Genomic DNA, 15,697 nt, shown 5'->3' with positions numbered 1-15,697 from the left:
AGAAAAATGCCAGGGCATGGGTCAGTATCATGTGCCTCTGGAAAGAATAGCCACGCTGTACTTGTTTGAGCTGCTCTGTGTCAGCAGAGTAAGTGCCAGAGGAATTCTTGTCGTTACCTGGAGGAAACAGAATTAAAAATGGCCTTTGCTTCTGGCTTCAGAAAGGAGTAAAGACTCCCCACAATGGTAGGAGATGAAAGATTGAAAGAGATACAGCTTTCCATTCATGCCTATTCCTGCTCCTGCTTCCCTGGCATCTGTTTTGTTTACAAATTAAGAGATTCTGAATCGTTAAAGGTGCTTAGGGTGCACATCTCCTGTTGAACTTACTCGCTTGTTTAATAAACTTCAGTACCTATGTTTCTTTGTGTTCTGACAGATTCAAGCACCAGGATGAGACTTGCACATGGCACAGTCCCGTCCAGCTCCTAGGACAGAAACTGGGATAGACTCAGGGGAGAGGGCTGGAAGGGGCCCCAGCTGAGATGACTGGAGAAAGAGAATTGGAGTGTCCTAGAGCACTCCTTTATGCAGTCTAGATGCAAGAAACCTAGTCTGAACCTCCATGCCTTTCACGGCCACATCCAAGTGCATCCTTCTACATCCTGTAGATCAATTAATGACATTCCCTGAAATTTTGTTTGCTGTCTCTGCATTGACCAATGTTATATTACAGTACATTTAGAGGAAAAGGTTAAAACCCTTTTGCAGTAATGCCATTAGAGTGAACATCCTTTTGCATCCATCAGATGTAAAACCCTTTGCACAAAATCTATCACAAGCAATGGATTTCAGCTGAAAAACTCTGCTTTCTCTGTCTGTGAAGTCCAAAGTTTACCAGCTGAGGCAGATATTTAATTAGAGTTATGTTGCAAATTTAAGGCTAAAGCATGTCTGCTGACAGGAATAAAGGGAAAGATTCTGACCATAACCACAAGGTGGGAATAATTTCACTGAAATCAGTGACAACTGAGTCAAAGAAAATTAGCTCAGAGTCTTACCTAACATCTGTTAGTAACACATTATTGGGCAGCTTCTGCCATTCCCTTTAGTGCTAAATAATCTTTTTCACAGTCAAAAGCTGTAGAAAATGGCTCTTTAAAGTGTACTGATTTCTGTGCTAATGGTCGGACAGGAGTGAAGTACCCAAATGAAAATTTGGAAGTCACTGTAAATCTCTGTGCTCTTCCATTTCTCCACAGAAAGTGCCAAGGTACTTATTTGAAATGCTCAGATGGCAAATCAGCTTTTGCCAACTGTTGTGTTTCAGCCACTGATTACAGCTATAAGCCTTTGATAAACTCCATGGAATGGGGTATTAGCCTCATTTGACTTTCTAATTTTAATTTTTATAGGTTGCTGCTGCTTTAAAAACTAGTCCAGTTGTATTTGCTAGATATAATATAATAATGCTAGATACAATAATGCTAGAAATAAACAAGAACCTGTAGTTTCCTTCCCACTTCAATGGCTAGCTTATAAATACTAATTTTAAATTAAAGCTGAATAATATATGTTGCTTCACATGCTAGACGGCATGAAGCCAATCCTGTTCACAATCCCAGTTGGTGGCATGATCATGAAAGTATGGATTGCTGAGCAAAGAGGAACCACACACAGTCCCCCAGTCCTACTGCTGATGCAGAAATGTTAGGAAATAGTGGGCACATTTGCATAGAAAAATAAGCAAGTTACAAAGGATTACTTCAATTCAGTTATTTCTGAGAACTGAATTTAGTTTAATTGCATGAATAAAACAAGAATTTGTAAACTTTTCTGTCTTAAATAAGACACCTCATTTTAAAGTGTAGGGTATAAATCCTAAATTATACACATCTTTTTTTTCTTTGCAATTTAAATCAGGGAGTACAAAATAATCATTCAGCTGACTTTCTATGTAAAACAGGTAATTGAACTCCACTGTTAATTTCTACAGCAAACACAGCTTTATAAATACCTAACTTACCTAGAACATATTTTTGGAATGGAATTCAATCTTGAGAAATAGATTGAGCTAATGGCAAGTTTACTACCTCCATTAGCGAGTAGTTCATTGGTTAATTGGGCATGAAGAGAAAAAATACTGCACTTTGCATTTTTATGGATTTAATATTTGACGACTGGATTGAAATCAGATTTACAGGAAGGTTTTTAGATATGCGCTTTTTAAACTGCAAATTGCAATCCTCACATGTATCATCAGGATGCTGAATCCTGCTAGATTACAGTTGCGTAGCATCTCTGATATCTTAACTCGCTTTTCATGTGGCCTGCTTTAGCTTGTTTTTCTTTTGGAGATTCCCCTCTCCAGCAGCCTCAGAGTAGACCTCCCTCCAGCCTTTTTGTCAGTCTGGTAACTCTCTTTAAGCAACTTTCCAACATTATTTTCATGTCTGGGCTGACGACCTGGAAGAACTATTCTGTAGAAATCAAAGAAATCTCATTTCTTGTTCCTCCTGAAACTTTCATTTAACCTCCATTCCCAAAATCTCACTGGAAGAACAACTGAGGTTACCTACCATTAACCTTAAGGTCTTCTCAGAGTCACTGCCTCTAGAACACAATCTTGTAGTCTGAATTTGCCCTTCTTTTTAATGTTTGTGACCTCTCTAAAATTGCGATGCTTTATAAGTAAATCTACTCTGGTAATTTTTGGAGCCATTTTTTGTTTTCATTATGCATTTATACTTCATATAGCAAAGACATAGAGGCTGCTGTTTGACTTGTGGAGCACAGTGGTCCCCAACATTTCTCTCGGGTCAAGCTAAATGTTTGCCTGCTCAAAATCCACAGCTAAACAGAAAAAATCCTCATCAAGGACCCTTTGTTCCTTAATGTTCTTTAATGTCTGTTTGTCCAGAAAAGCTCCTTCTGAAATTTTCACTTGAAAATATATTGAAGATACCTCTATGATTTGGTTTGACCTTTTGTTAAACCCTGTTTGCTAAGACACCAATTTCTGATACTCCCTTGTGTGGCTGTTCAGCAAAGGCTTAAGGATGCAACATCAAAATGACAACCTCTGTTTCACTAACATTTTTAAACAACAATTAAAAAATCCTATCAGTAAAACAATCTAACCAAGGCTCCAGAATATCATAAGCCAGTATTTTCTTGAATAAAAGCAGTGTTGGTGAAATCCAGAGTTTCCTAAAGCACCAAATTAGCCTTGGAAGAGAAGGGAAGACGTAAGGAAAGGAGATAATACGTTTCTTCTAAAATAAGAGCTTATGTTCCCTGTGAAGCCAATGGAAAGTGTAGCTAGGCTATCTCTGAAGACCAGTAATAGCAGTTTCACTAAAATAACCAGTGTTCTCCACTGGGACTGTCCAGGGAACTGGTAGGAATCAATAGGCATGATAAAGAATTACAACCCAGTATTACCTATCACTCTCATAAGCAATAAGTTTGAGGAACAAAGCTAGCTCTTTCTAAAAGGTGATAACTGTGACATCAGTTTCCCTCAGTAACCATGACCGTACATTTTTCACAATGCAAACAGCACTGGAAGGGCTTCAGCAAGTTCCAGGACTGTTCCAAAGCACCACAATGAATGCAGTAAGTTGCTCTGTCCCTCTTCTGACTGTCTGTTTAACCTGCAATAAGAACAGAAAAGGACTCTCATACAGGAAATGATAGGAAAAGAAATAAATTCAATCTGAACTCCCCTCAGTATTTTTACAGCTGTTCATAAGAAACTACAGCTATTGTTTCATAGAATTGCAAGAAGGAATCCAGTTGTTTTTACAGCTGTTTGCTCTCTTAGGAACTAAAATAATTGGGTCATATAAACATAAAAAAGAAAGCGAGCTACAATATTTACTGTTGACCTACAACTTAGGTTGCTTGTTCTGCAGAGAAGAAGGCAGATGTCTCTTTCAGTATTATTTGGACTACCCTTGTCAGTACATTTGGAACAGTGTTTTTGATTTCCACCCTTTGTAAGTATGCAAGCAAGTGAAAAATCCATTTGGATAGAGAAAATTCACAAACCAATGCATATACTTATAAACCAGAAACAGATTTTCTTCAGCAACAGAATTTAACAGCTTTCATTTTTTTTTCATAAACCACTATAAAATGCTGATAACTCAATAGGGTGATGAATCAGAAATAAGTTACTGACTGATACCTTGATTCTATCGAGTGCTGATGTTACTCAAATATTTCAGATTTCAGTGTTGTGAATTTTGATGTACCCTTCATACTGCAATAGTCACAAAGAATCTCTGAACAGCTTAATAGTTGGGGTAAAACACTTTGAAAAAGTATTTTGTGTTTGAACAGTAGGTTATTTTGCTGTCACATCAGAGATGCTATATCAACACCTCTAGAAGTTATTGGCATGGTACCTCCTAATTCTGACCAGTGTTCTTCCAGTAGGATCAAAGGATATGTCCTTTAGATTAGGACAACCTCCTGCTCAAAGCTGGATCAGCTCTGGGGTCAGCTCAGGCTGCTCAGGGCTTTGTTCAGTTGGAGCTTGAAAATCTCCTAAATGGAGACTGCCCAATCTCCCTGGCAGACTGCCCCACTGCTTCACTGCCCTCACAGAGAGAAAGGTTTTTCCTTATAACCACACTGAACTTCTCCTGTTTTATCTTAATCCCATTGTCTCCCATGATGGGAAAACCTGCCTCTGTTTTCTTTTCCTTGCGGGTATGGGAAGGCTGATGGTAGGTCCCCAGAGCCTCTCTCTTCTGGGAACTCAACAAGCCCAGGTCTCTCAGCCTCTTCTTATAGGACTGGAGCTTCAGTCCCATTGTCATCTTGGAGGTCCTCAACTGAAGTCACTGTGGTTGATGGGTGTCTTGTTCTGAGGTGCCAAAGCTGGATGCAGTGAGGTCTAAGGTCTAATTAGATGGGGATGACCATCTCCCTCAATCTACAGTCTCTGTACTTACTCATACTGGTCAGGTGCTGCTGGCAGGACCCCTCAGGGCCTTTACAGCAGAGCTGCTCCCCATCAATGCCCTCCTTCCCAGGGAAGGACTTTGCATCTCTCTCTATAAATTTCACAAGGTTCCTGCTGTCTCATTCTATCCAGAAACCTGGCAAATCGTCCTTTCACAACATTCTGGGCAGTCCATTTTTGGTTCTAGTCACAGATCGTTGATGATTCCCATTCTCCATTCCATGTGGGTTTACTCTGTAAAATCACCAACTTTTCCTAGGGGTAAACTTGTACCTGTGCTATTTATCCAGTTCTGAGACCTGTTTTATTTAAATAAACCTCAGTATAGCTATCTCAGAAAACACAGACAGCATATAGGTGCAGGTAAATAGCTGTTCCATTGAAGCAGAAAGTTACTTCCCAGATAAACGCGTGATGTTGTTTTAAAGGCTGTGCTATGGAGCACGAGATTATAGTCAGTTGCCAGGATAATAGGTCTGATTGTCCATGGTGTTAATCCAGTGCACATCATCCTGTGCATTGCTTGTAACACTGCTTGAAACTGAAGTAATACACAAGTGAATCAGGCCTGGAAAATTTAGGAAAATAAGAAATGGAGGTATGGTGGGATGTTTCTCTCCTATGATATTTCACAACAGTGAAAGCAACAAAACTACCTCTTTAGCTGAAAGAAATGCAATCTAGATCTCAACGTATAAAGCAGAAGTGCTACTGGTCAACAGCTGCTTGTAAAAATGTCCCTGGTTTGTAGCAGAGAATGTTTTTTTCTGACTTGTTTTCAATGACAATTATCATTGTCTAGATAGAATATAGTGGAAAATGAACTGATGACATATGTAAGGAGGAAAAATAAGAGAAGAAAATATAGAAAAAAATAATATTTGATGAAAACACACATTTCAAAACACCCAGAATTAAAAAATCCATACCCACAGTTTGCTGAGTGTCTATACAGTACAGAAGAACTCATTCTTCCAAAGCTGACATCACAGCAATGCTGTTTGAGGAGCTGAGATATATTCCTAAGAGTTGCAGTTCTATGGGGTGACAGATCAGATCTCAGCTTTTTCCTTTAAAACAAGTAGGCTGTTTGGTTTTGATTTTTTTTCACTAATGTTGAAGAAAAAAAGTTGTGTTTAAAACAAGCTCCTGGCTTACTGTCTTTTATTACTTTACTGTCTCAGACCTATCCATTATGATCACTATATGACAATGGAACAGTAAACAGCTTTCATTAAAGTTAGAAGTTTCTATCAAACTTACCAAACTTATGCTAATACATAGGGAACATGATGGACTCCTGAAGAGCTTCTTTTGGTTACCAAATACATCAAATTAAGGTCATGATTGGAAGGCTTCTATTCTTAGCCTTTTAGTTCAGAAGAAATGGGTTTAGATATTAGCAGATCTATTTGGTATTATTTAGGGAATTATAACCTCTCCACATTTCCAGAACATTATGCTCAATAATACTCTAAACCAGTACTAATTTCTCTGCTACACTGTCAATTTATCCCATCTTAGTAACAAGAAATGCAGCATAAATCTGATGAAAAAAGGCTGCATAATAGTTTGATTTCTGTATAATTGAGTTTCCCAAATCTGCCGTCAGATGCTACAGCACAGCTCTAATTGGCAAGAGCAAGAGAGGCAAACGTCTGAACAAAAATCAGCACTTACGGTTTAATTCTGTCATAAATCTGCTTAGTATAGTAGTGTCACTATTCTGTTACTCTATTATTACTCTTTGCTGGACCAGTATTCCCTGCCACAACCTTCCCCTAAAGTGTTTAGCTTTCCTGACATAAAAAGGAGTCCAGACTGAAGATGTGATTTTGATCTTTGTTTTGTTTCTGTGTTTTCCAAAGAAGATGTGACTGTGGCAGCAATACCAGCAGCAAAAGGGTGAACTGTCTGTGATTTGCCTTCCAGCAGTAAAGAAAACCTGTTCCTTTGTTTACATCACCAGCAGTCAGTCTTACCATTGTTGTGTTTAATGCTATCTAAGAATAGGTCCCCAGAGTGCTTTATGAACACAAATTGAAGGTGGCCAGTGCACCAGAGAATTTTCAGTTAAAATCGTTCAGACGGGAAGTGGGAGAAGAGGCATCTGCAAGCAGAGTCAAGTCTGCAATAATTCAGCTGTTCAGGACTTTTGGGAGGAGGAGGCAGTGAAAGGGAATGCAAAGGGGTATATGGGGAGAATTAGCTTGGGGAAAAGGAAGGGAGGGCTGATGAGGACGACATTTCCAGGGAGAACAAAAGGGGCAAAACCAGACTGAACCCTGGATAAAAGAGGGTGGAAGCCAACACCATGATGGCAGGGCAGAGAGGAGCCCATCACTGCTGGGGAACATCTGAAGCCCACTAATGTGCACCTGGTCTCACCAGTTGAATTCCCTCATCAGTTATTCTGCACATTCTGGTCAGGGCTTCCCAGGCAGCAGTGATCTGCTCCCATTGCCTGCACCCATTCCTCACATCGCTTTTCTTGGTTATCCTCATCCACCACCGATGCTCCCATGAGGTGTCTTAATGGCTGCAGCACAGTGCTGGGACTGTTGCAGCAATATCAGAATGCATAATCCCATGGTAGCTGTGTTCCCTTTGTAAAAGAAACCTCATTTTCTAGAATTATGTAATTATGGCACACCCCCTACGCCACCCCCCCCAGAATGGGCATTGAAAAAAGAGAATACTCAACAACATAGAAATGTACTGTAAGGAAAAGATGGTTAAAGGCACCATCAAGGCAAGTCCTTCACAGTTTAAGAGAATGGGTCTGCAATGAGAAAAAGGTGTACCTGCTCACTCACATCGTATCTTCGTTTGAAAAGCCCCATTATGTTGGAGCAAGCACATGTAATGGTTTTTCTGCCAGGCATGAGGCACGGTAGGAAAGGAACACTCTCTGAAAGCAAGCAGATTCAACAGATTAGACTGAATCACCCACTAACATAAACAGCTATGCTTCTAAAACTCCAACCATTCCCTCTATAAGATTATTAAGGAATTGTTCTGAAAGGCCAAAAAAAAGCTATACCAAAGTATCCTTAAAGGAATCCCTCTGGTTCCTGCACATAGATGTATTTAAAGAATAAACCATTCTGCGAAAGAATATGAATAGCAAGTCCTAGATCTTATATTACTATAATTTTTACATATTACTTAAATGAATACAAATTAACTTGTCATATACTAATATGCTAACGTGGCACGTTAATTTGTACAAGCGATATATTGAACACATATATTAGAAACTGAGGAAGGAGCACCGTTGTCAACAGGAATCTGTCAATGTCAGTGACAGTATGGTGTGAAGGATTTTTCTGACACATCATCAGAATAAATAAAGGTATTACATAGCAACACTGTATCGCAAGGTTTTTACTGGGAGTCACACTAACAATGTCTTAACAAGCATTATGTATTAAAACCATTTGTTGATAACAAGTCTGATTCGAACTCTATTAGTGCCACTGAAGATGACTTGCACACCTAGAATGGAGACTTCTGCCTTTAATGAGAGGTGAAGCCAATGCATGAACAGTACTGAAAAGTGTCAGTATCCCATCTCATCCTCCCAACAACATCCCAAACAACAGCTCATTGAGTATTTTTGTTCAAAAAAACACAAACCACAAAAATTAAATCTTGTTTCAGGAATTGCATTCTTCCCTTCCTGTGTCAGCTGAGCAGGTACAGTAGAACTAGATATAGTTCCACACACTTCTAAAAGGCTCTTCCACCATCATACACAGCCTTGGTGTCAGTGCAATATTGTAACCTGATAAATGTCAAGACTACATGCATCAATATTTTTTACCAACTATCTCTGCCCTCAAATGCTTAATCAATTTACTTTATACAAACTGACTGATTGAGGCTACAGTAGAAGTCTTTTCTGCACTCCTTTCGTGCTTCTTTGGTGTATAATGATGTCGTTTCCTCAAGCATCACCCATCAGCTGTCTTTGTATTGTGCTACATAGGTGTTTAATTAGCTCATCTCAGCTAGTGTGGAAGAATTCAGAAGTTACTGCCAACACTGAGCTCCTTCGACTGCGCTCCTCTAGGGACAGCCCTTGGAGGTGAAGATGGGAATGTTACTATGGAGACAACTGGAGTCAGCATTTGCTCATGTCCCACTCACACACAATGACATTTATGGATCTTTATAATAACAGAGGAGTTTCTAGGTCTGTCTGCCCCTCTGAAGGGTGAAAGAGGAGCCCTGAAGGACAGAGGTGCAAAGAGCGGTTCAGGTGATTGTAGTTAGACCTGTAGATTGCAGATATCCAAGTCAATGGTTGTGTTCCCTTGGCTCATAGCACAATCATGTTGCTACTACCACATAGCTCCCTGAAATACAGAACAGAAAATGATAATTGAGTTTCAGTGAAAGATAAGACAGAATTTAAAGTTTAGGAAAATATGAGTTTACAAAATTAAGCTGTTTATATTGCAGACTACAGACTTGTCTCCTTTTACGTTCTGTTTTATTCAATATTTTTACAGTGTAAGTTTTTACAGTGACTGGTCTGTGCTTAAGAAGCTGACTTTGATTTATACCAGACACTAAGACAAAACTAATTTCTTCTATTTTTTCTCGTATCATGAATTGTGATTCTTGAATAATTGTAATGGAACACAAAGGATATTGAGAAATGCTTAAATCAGAGAACTGTTAGCAGTTGCTGTTGGAATTTGTTGCCCAGGTGAAGAGGCTTAGCATTACAACTACAACCAGGAATTACAGCTGGTTCTCTCTCTCACTTTGGAAGACTTAAGATGCTTCCTGAAATTACAGGTAATCATAAATTTCCTGGTGAATACAAATTCTTCAAGGTAATGGAAGGCTGCATGGAGATAGTTGAACCCAAAAATGTAAATTTTGTGTTATCAATTAACATATATATTATTTGCATATTATTATATGGGATCTAAGGTTCTACTAGGGTCTTTTTCCTAAGATTTTTGCTCTCTGTATCAGAAACATACAGAGGTCCAGGTCTCACTACCAGCAGTTCTGATGAGGGAGCCTCTTATCTCCATCTGCTTTCAGTTCACCTTCCCAAACATCTGAGCAAAATCTGTCGAATCGTATTTTTCTGTGTGATAGAAAGATCTGGGATAGATAGCACTAAACACCCAGAAAAAGGAAAAACTTTGAAAGATCCAAATGAATCTCTGAGCAGCTGCTCAGTGTTTTCAAAAAGATGTTATGATTGCTCATAGAGTATGGAAATGAGCAGGGCAGTAACAACAAGCTGTGTATCACTCAAGTGTCAAGTGAAACAGTAAAGCAAATCACAGGGTCAGAGGGTGAGTTGAAACTAAGTACAATTAGAAGAGAAAATCAGCCCAAAAGATGACAGGAAGCAAGCAGAAATTTATGTGCACGGGCAGTACTTTCTGTACTTATTGGCTTTTGCATTGAGCTGAGAGTGTGATCCACCTCCAAGAGGATTTGGGTTAGACACGTTCTTATCAAACATTCATCAAAGGCTATGGGAAATAGGGCATTAACTATGCTTCCCTGGATAAAGCAAGGAGCTTTCAGATTCAGGTGGGAACTGCAACACGTCCAGACTTAACAGGACTGCCTGGTCACACACAGGGAGTAGGAGAAGCAGAGAACAGGGTGTTTTCTACTTTATGCTAAAAAGCCACAAAACTGCCAGCATGACTGTTCAAGTGCTGTCAGTTGGTTTATGGTCATCTAGTGGATAATAAAAACAAAGCGTGAAAGAAGAGAATGTTAAAAGGATTGAAGCCTGGGGCTCTGTTTCTATTCTCTGGCTGATAAAATTGCCAACTGACAAGCAGCAACCCACGGCAACCAGAAAAATTTATTGAAGATACAAGTTAATAATTACAGTAGTACACTGTGCCTGCAGCTCTGGGATAGACTGACATGCTTTCTTGCTGTCCCTTTTGAGCTAGACTATAGAAATCCACATCCCTGCTATGTCTAGGGCCATATTCAACCAGACACTCAATGAATTAAGCAGTTTTCTGACTCAAGATTAAGGGCTCTGGCTTGCCCCCTGTGAGCATCTGATTTCCACCAGAGGATGGGACTGAGTTACATTTGCCCCTTTGAAGATTTGTGCCCCTAATATGAACATCTTCAGGTCAAGATGGACCACCTTAGTTTCACCTAAGATGCACTTCTTAATAACTTATAACTCTCTGCACTGCTAGTATCACCATGTCCCTAAATCTCTTTTCAGCTTCTTAGGCTATGAAATCCCTCTTTCTCACCATTTGTTTCAAAAGAAGGCATTTTTGAGTCTATCACTTAACTCAATTAACATCTCATTTTTATTTGACAGCACAATGTGTGTTATTATGATTTTCATGATCTACTTAGGAACTCAAAGCAGTTAACTTTTTTTTCTCCTAAGTACTCCTCATTGCAAAAGCCCAGATTGATTAGGCCTAAATTAGGAGCTTAGTCACTTCTAAAGAGTGATTCAGCCCATCTCACACCTGAGCGGACCCTTCAAAGTACCTTGGTCTATGAAGGGAACCTAAAGCAAACAGGTTTATGGTGTAGGTGCACCAGTTACGTGTAGAGCTAGGTGGGGAGGACCATAGTCTTTTGCTTGCGGCAAAAATCTTTATTCTTTGCTCTTATTTATAATGACAGTTAATTCCATTTGCCTTCTTTTTTTTTTTTAAATATACCCCAAATAGCATGCTGATCAACATGCGGTTTTGGAAATCTAGTATCAGCTGTTCAACATGAAATTATGGTTTGCAGTATCAGATCCTTTAAAACAAAAACTTTTAATATGCTTAATTTCATGCATTTGCAGTAACACAGAATTAGTAAAAGGGGAAAAATATCTAACATATAAATAAATATGTACAGAATAAGTTTGCAAAACTGGGTGTTATCTAATGACATCTGGCTTACATAGATTAAATGCCCAGTTTTTACTATTTGTGAGAATTCTTGTATCTTGTTCTGATTTGATAGAACAATAACTAAAAATAAGGTAACAACTTACTTGTTTCTAGGAGCTCTGTAGCAACTGTAATGAGTGCGCACTTGCCCAGTGGTAAATGCTTTGACTTTGATTGTAATCCTGAGCCCTCACCAGTGCATGACAAACTCAGCCTTAGCACTACCTCTTTCTTCTCGCTGCTCTGATCTTTGAAGTTAAAAATTACCTGCACAGCATCTGGATTTTCTGTGCATTACGGAATGAGAATGGCAGAACAGGCTGATTCCAAAAGCTGCAGTAAGGTGAGTCAGACTCTAGCTACTGCAGAGACAACTAGTGTTGTTTGGAAGGCACAAACTGGGGTAGCAGAGGAAATGCAATTTACATACTGACCATCACAGGGACAACTCTCTTCCAGTTGTATTGATACAGTAAATATGTCCTTGCTTTTGGTTTGCCATTTCCTTTGAACCTTTCTAACTCCTCATGTAATTAATTTAGAACAGGTTTTCTTTGCCCTCAGGAAAGCCTCTTTGTTCCTCCATTCTTCTTGTCCCACACCATCAATCTTCCTTCTTGCTGCCAGCAAACCTGGCAGCCCATCACTGCTTTAATGAGAAATAAATTTGCATTTCCTGCACTCAGTATCAAAAAGAAGCATGAATCCAGAGTTTAATGAAAAAATGAACAGCATGTAAGGGAACAAAATCCCCCCCCTTCCCCAGTAAAACTATAAATCAGATCACATTCCAAGGCGTTTTCTCCTTTCCTGTTAATTTATCTCACCCCAAACTGTTGGCAAATGTTACCTAAATTAACACAATGGAAAAAGAACAGTCTATAGCCAGTGAATGAGTTCAAGCCACCTCGAAGACAACAGTGTAGGTTTTGTTCTGCCATACGATCTTGACTTTTTCTGTTTCTTCAGGTGAGAAAAAAAAAAAAGACAGCTGTCCATTACTAAAAACCAAAATGTCTCAGGAATGGAGACACTCCAAGAGCTGAGGAGTGCCTGAGGTCATCACTATTCCCTCTCTTTTCTCTGGGAATATAATCAGCTTGTTCCTGCTATTGCATAAGTAGCTTCTGAATAGGTGATGCTGCATCTCTCTGGCTTTTCAGCTCCACACACCAGATGCAGTTGCATCTGCTCTGTTGGCTGATGAAGGAGGAGAGCAACTGCAGCAGTTACACATCATGCATGTTTTCTTAGATGTTGGCCCGCACTAACACATAGCCCAAAAAATGGAGGTGGGAAAGAAACACATTAATATGCAATGATGTTAAGGAAAAGATGGGATGTGTGTTACCACAAGCATGTTCACTGCCAACTAGTAGAATGTCACGCACAGTGAAGTTTCCAAACCTGCAGGTGTACAAAGCTCTTCTAAGTAGTGAGTTTTGTGTTGACAGTAAGTCCAGAAGGACCTCACAAAAGTGAGCGAATAAAAAGGTGACAGATGAGCTTCAGTACAGATTGAAGGTGAATTACAGAGAGAAAAGTGATCAAAATGATGCCAGCATGATGTGAGCTTTGAACTATTAATGGCAATTTAGGAAAAATGTTGCAAGGTCATTATCAGCAGCTTTCTGAAATCATGGAGTCCTTGTGCAGTGGTAGGCAAATGCTCCAAAACAGTGTTGGACATCACCAGGAATGGTATTGAGAAGAAGTCTTAGTGCATTGACATTGAATATTATGTGTAGTTTTGATCTCCCTACCACAAGTTGAACTAGTGCTGATAGAATGGGTACTTAGGATAGCTAGAAAAATGGTCAAAGCAATATAGAATCAGCTGTACAAGGAATAATTAAGAAGGCTGAGACCTTCAGTTTTGGAGGACAAAGCTGAAGGGGATATTGCTGAGATTTACAAACCATGGAAGCAACTGATAAGGTGACTGATATATCAGCCCTTGCAGAAGCAGAATGAGGGAGCAGGGATTGAAGTAGTTGGATGTCAAAATAAAACATGAAGGATTGTTTATACAGTAGGTCAGGAACTTTTGGATCTTGTTGCAAAAAGAGGCTCGGTGGCAGATGGCATCAACAGCTTCTAAAGGAATTAGACCAATTCATGGTCTAATGCTTAGGGGAATAACTAAAGATTATTCCCAATCCAAAGACTGGGAATGCTGGGAAGATTATGGAGGATTTGGTCTGCCAGAGTAGGCAGGCTCTGGTACTCTCCTTAAAAGTATCACCTAATGCCATTTTTTGAGATAAAACACAGTGGTAGTTGGAGCCCCTATCAGTCCAGTTAAAATGTTTCTTATGTTCCTAAAACTGAAGACATGCCCGTGCAGTTGCCAGTCTCTTGTGCACTCCTAATGCTCACTCACTCTCCATCCCTCTGAAGTCCTATTTCACCTCCAAGAGGTACTAACTTCAGAAGACATTTGCTCAGACTCATACCTCAGAGAGGTGCTCCCTATCTGTGTTGAGATCAGGCATCTTACAGCGTAAGGAGACTGAGCAGTCACGCTCACTGTGCATAAACATGCATTTTTAAATATGTGTCAAGCTGATTTTTGTCCTGTGAAGGGTGATGCTAAAGCATTTTGCCATGACAAGCTGCAGTTTGTATTTAGAGCCTTAAACAGTCGAGAGCCAAGGACATTTACAAGAATTATTGCAGACAGTTATTTTGTACAGATATTCACAAATGTGTGTTGAAACTCCAGCTACCACAAGCTAAACAGCTCCCTGCTACTCATCTCTAAGCAAAGTTGAATACAATTTCAGTTTGTTCAACACCTATGAAGTGTGCACGTTGACAGAGTAGGCGAATCCTAGAAGCATTACCAATTCTATCTGCAAATTGCCCCTTCCAAGATGGAGAGTGAGACATTAGAGTCTGTCTTAATTAAAAAGTTAGCAGGCAGTCCAGTCTAAAGGCGAACTGTGTGGGTTCATCATCCTCCTGCCTTTTCCTCTCTCATGTGTTTTGCCTTCTGGAATTTGCCTTAGATTGTGTTGAATAAGCAAGTTGAAAAAAAATCAGATTCTTCTAACTTACATATATCTCTTTTTTTTTTTTTGTTATATTACCTGTTTTATTACACTTGCAAGAATGGAAAATACTTGAACAACATGCAGTCCCTCATGTAACTGGAGGAATTACCATCATAAACAAGATACAATAAAATACATTGCATTTCTGCTTGGAACATCGAGAAGAAGTAAAAGCTATATACCTATAGAAAAAAACTTCAAGTGTCAGCTCTACTAAACAGCCATATTCCCTTGTGAGAAGAGAATCTTTTGGCACTGAATTAATCAGGAACTCAAGCTTTTAGAAGAGCACATCCCAGGATCTTTGATCATCCTGCATGGAGACAAAATAAACTTTCCCTGTGACATTTGTCTGCTGTCCGTGTCAGACCAGCATAGATAACCACATGAACCCTTGGAGTTTCTGCTTTTGGACCCATAATATGACATAACTTTTATTGGAATCACTTTTTCCCAACATTTTCTACCTAATAATGGCAGTGGAAAATACCTACAGTAACAAATAGTCTGTGTGTGGCTATTTATTTTGTTGAATTTTTAAAATTTGAAATCCTTTATATAATTTTGTAATTTTAAAAGTGACAAATGCCCTGGAAGGGCAAAATGCAGCAGAATGAATCATTTTCTTTTTTTGCCGTCAAACCACTTTCAGCTACACTTGGTCAAGTCACTGATCAAGAATGAATGAATAACATGAAGAAAAGCTGATCTTCTGTAGCATGTCTTGTGCAGCTGCCCTAGAAGTCACAAACTAAATTCAGAAAGTTTCAGACCAACATTTAATCCATAAACATCTTTTCCACATGTATGTA

The sequence above is a fragment of the Pezoporus flaviventris genome, unplaced genomic scaffold (assembly GCF_033815535.1).
Source record: "Pezoporus flaviventris isolate CSIRO_AGI_PZ_B2104156 unplaced genomic scaffold, CSIRO_AGI_Pfla_v1 ptg000002l, whole genome shotgun sequence".
Classification (NCBI taxonomy): Eukaryota; Metazoa; Chordata; class Aves; order Psittaciformes; family Psittacidae; genus Pezoporus; species Pezoporus flaviventris.
This window is presented reverse-complemented; position numbering follows the sequence as displayed.